At 33.4% G+C, this 4,092-nt stretch overlaps 1 long non-coding RNA gene across 1 annotated transcript; it reads right to left on the bottom strand.

The window, feature by feature from the left end:
* Positions 1-449: 449 nt before the first annotated feature.
* LOC126878862 (uncharacterized) lies at positions 450-3,384 on the bottom strand. The gene is made up of 2 exons (XR_007695839.1): positions 2,853-3,384; positions 450-688 (listed from the first exon to the last, which is right to left on the bottom strand). It is a non-coding gene; the product is annotated as an uncharacterized LOC126878862 (long non-coding RNA).
* Positions 3,385-4,092: the final 708 nt, after the last annotated feature.

The raw sequence follows: 4,092 nt of genomic DNA, 5'->3' as shown, positions 1-4,092 counted from the left end.
GACACAGTAGCTATATTGATGCTTGGACACAAGGAAGCTTGACTGTAGCTATATTGATGAACCTATTGTAACTGACAAAGATTTGCGTAAATAATCTAGAGAAGCTGCATCGCATATGTAATAATTCATCGAGTGGTATTCTCAACAAGAAGACGCCAATAAAGTAGATTGCATGATCTTATGCCGATTAAGAAATTCAGCCGTCACAAAATATGAAGCAGCAGTAAAACAAACACAGATTTCAGAATATTTTAAATTGATTCGATTGTACGAACACAAATCCCTCTTATTGTCAAACAAACCATACAAATGAAATTTGAGAGTTGTACTATGAATTTTTATTTTTTTTAATGTTCTGTTAACCGTCTTTTCGATTATCCGTCATACCCTTGGTCCGGTGCCCTGACTTTATTGATTACAGTTAATTTATTAAATGGAAATTAAGGTAATAATAATAATAATGTTTATTCAAAAATAATCAAATATAAAATCTTCCTGAGACTAAAAACATATTAAGTGTATAATTAATAAGAATTAACATAGGAAGCCACAAGGAAATAAATCTGCATGTAGCTATAGCCCAAAGTAACTCCTGTTATTTATCCAAATCTTTACTAGTCAAACACATTTGTTTTGAAGTTCCAGCAGTTTCTTCTTTTTATACCTTTTAAATATCTGGTGGTTGTTCCTAAAACAAAGACATAAATAAAAATTCTACATTGTGTACCATAAAAAAATCATAAAAATGTGGAAAGTATCACAAGAATAAAGAAAATATATAATTCACTATTAAAATAAAAATAGTAAATAATTATTTAAATCTGACACTTTTCTTATTGGAACTTCTTTCTGGTAACATCCTTAATCTCTGACTTTTACAATTTATAAGACAAGAGATGATGAATAAAGAAAGGGAAAAGGACTCTGCAGTATACAGTTACATTCTGCTTATTTCATTAATCTAGAAAAAAGATCAGAAAGATAATTCAAAGTCCGAAATTGTAAAAGTCAAAAAGAGATTAAGGATGTTACCAGAAAGGGGTTCCAATAAGAAAAGTTGCAGATTTAAATAATTATTTACTATTTTAATAGTGAATTTTGTATCTGGGACTTTTCTCTTTTCTTTAAGAGATATCGCTGAAGCATCCTAATAGTAGATAACTATTTTTGAAATTCCACTTAAATAGACAATTTGATTTCGTTTTGATTCATAGGTGTGCAGGCAGCTCCACTGGGGATGCCGTAAGGCAGAAACAGCTGTCTGAAGATTGTGTATCGCCTCTGGATCGAAAGGAAACATAAACTGTCTCTTCACTATCACAAGAGTATTTTAATATCTTTATTGAATAAAAGTAGTCAAAAAAAAAGGACTAGTTGGTGGAGCGAAGAGATAAAAATAGCTGTGAAAGAAAAGAAAGTACCATGGAGAGCTTATCTAGAAAATAACAGTTAATAAGCAAGGAAGCTTGTGAAAGAAAAAGTTAAAAAAGCTAAATTGGAACAGTGGGAGAGATTTGGAGAAAAGATGGAGCAAGACAGTAGTAGGACAAACCAAAAATTGTTCTATAAAGGTCTGAAAAAATGAGAGGTAAATCAGGTAGTACTGTCGTGCAAATAAAAAAAATAAAAATGGAGAAACACTTACCCAACCACAAGATATAGTTAATAGATGGAGTAAATATTTCAAAGAGTTGAGTAATGAAATAACAATGGAAGAATTAACGGAAGCCATTGCAAAAATGAAAAATGGTAAAGTGGCAGGAATAGATAATATCAAAACACGATTGTTGAAATATATGGGGGAATCTGCATTACACTACTTACACAAATTACTGATAACAATTTGGAAACAGAAATGCATCCCAGAAGATTGGGCAACAGCAGTAATGGCTCTTCTGGTAAAGAAGGGAGGTAAAAAAGTAATGTTCAAATTATCGAGGTATTTTCATGCTAAGTGTACTGGCTAAGATTTATGAATGAACACTGGAGATGAGACTGAGAAAGAAAGTGAAACATCAACTAGACGATGCACAAAAAGGTTTCTGACCGGGCACAGTGTCCAAGATCATATCTTTACTATAAGACAATGGAAAAAGCCTTTGACAAGGTACCCGGACATCACATTTGGAAAGGGCTTGAACTGTTCGATGTTGGAGGAGAACTAATTGATGCAAGTAAAATTTATGTACTGGAACATTGTGCGAGCATTAAACTGTGAATCGAACAAATTTGCTAATACACAAGGAGTAAGGCAAGGTGGAGTTTTAAGCTCACTGCTATTCATTATATTATATATATGAATGAACCAATAAAAAAATGCAGTAGAGTCCCGAAAATTAGATTTAGGTTACCATTGATTAAAAAGTATAATCCTGAGTAAATGTGTATTTGCAGATGACATTGCATTGATACCAAGTTCAGAGAAATCTTTACAAAGCAACCTAAATTTATAGACGAGAGAACTTGCAGACAAAGGAATGAAAATAAAATTAGCAAAGACCAAAACTTATTTCCAAGACACCGAGAGAAATCCATATAAACCTAGACGGAAATTTAGTAGAACATATGAACGATTTTGAATATTTATAAACTATAATAGACAAAAAATGCAAAAAAAATGAACAACAGAATTGCTAAAACATCACGATTATATCACTCCCTCACTACAGGTTTCATTAGCAAAAGAGAAATTAGTGAGAAGACAAAAGCGACAGTATATTATATACCTCCCTTCTCTGCTTCATGGAAGTGAAACATGGCTGGCTTTCCTAATAATTAAGCTTGAATTATCACATCTTTATTATTATTGTAGACATTTAAAATCCTTATTAATTGAATTACATTAAACTTACCACTTGCAAAATGTTTACTTTTCATATTTTAATTTTAGTTCGGTCATATCTGTTCTTCTTGTGGCTTTTATCCATTGTCCCCGGCTTTGTTTGGATAATTCATTTAAATGTATTGCATGGGGAGCCTTGGGAACAGTACAAAATAAGACTTTTCCCTGTCTGCCCTACTCCCACAATTTACAACAATACAAGTATAAGCTTCTCAAGAAAGCCCTTGCTACTTGCAAACTGATAACTGCTATGGACTAATTCAGTTCTGTAGGCGATAAACTACTTTATATTTGATTTGCTATCACAATTTCGCTGCACAATCGACAATAAAAAATAAAAACAAACAGGATATTCTTTACAAATGTAAATATTAGGATTAGGTTTTGTTATGTGCCCCCAGTTAGGCCATATTCGGAAGTTCCTTGTCCCTTTGCTTGATTGGCACACCGATAATTTTCGTTTACTACACTGCAGCGTTGCCAGGCTCAAAAAATTTATTTCCCCAAATAGTGTTTTAAAAGTTGCCAGATTTTCAACAGAATTCCCCAGATTTATAAGGTTTGTTCTAACTCGATACAAAACCGCTCTTGAACCGTTACGCGCATGCGCAATAAAGAAAATTTATGCGCAGTTACACATTTCTCGTTACTGCGCATACTCGTAACCGTTCAAGAACGTTTTTTTTTAGGGAACCCCAGGGAATATCAAGGCCCCGTCTCACCATCAAATAATTGACAGTTAGTTTGATCAAACTTGACAGTTAGTGACACAAAGTGACAGTTAGTATGTATAGTTTGTGTCACTAGTCAAGTTTGACTGTCAAGTTTGATCAAATTAACTGTCAATTATTTGATGGTGAGACGGGGCCTTCATTGTTCGCGGTAGTCACAAGTCACCAAACTGTATTGAGTGTGGCCTATATGTGGAATCAGTCACCACGATCTTGTCGTTGTAAAATATTTAATATTCACATAATTACTGGACTTTCTAAAATAACTATTTTTTACTAAATTTAATAACATATTTTAGCCAGTTTGATTTCCCCAGATATTAGTCATTTTAAAAAAGTTTTTCCCCAGTCCCCAAAGTTTATCAATTTTCCCCAGTTCTGGGGAAAATTCCCCAGACCTGGCATCCCTGCTACACTGTCCGCTGTCATGAGCCGCTGTCACATCCGCTGTAATTTACACTCAAATGTCCATAGAATTTCGTACACACTCAAAAGAAAAAACAAAGGAACAGACCTTTT

This window comes from Diabrotica virgifera, chromosome 1 (assembly GCF_917563875.1).
Source record: "Diabrotica virgifera virgifera chromosome 1, PGI_DIABVI_V3a".
NCBI lineage: Eukaryota > Metazoa > Arthropoda > Insecta > Coleoptera > Chrysomelidae > Diabrotica > Diabrotica virgifera.
This window is presented reverse-complemented; position numbering and strand designations above follow the sequence as displayed.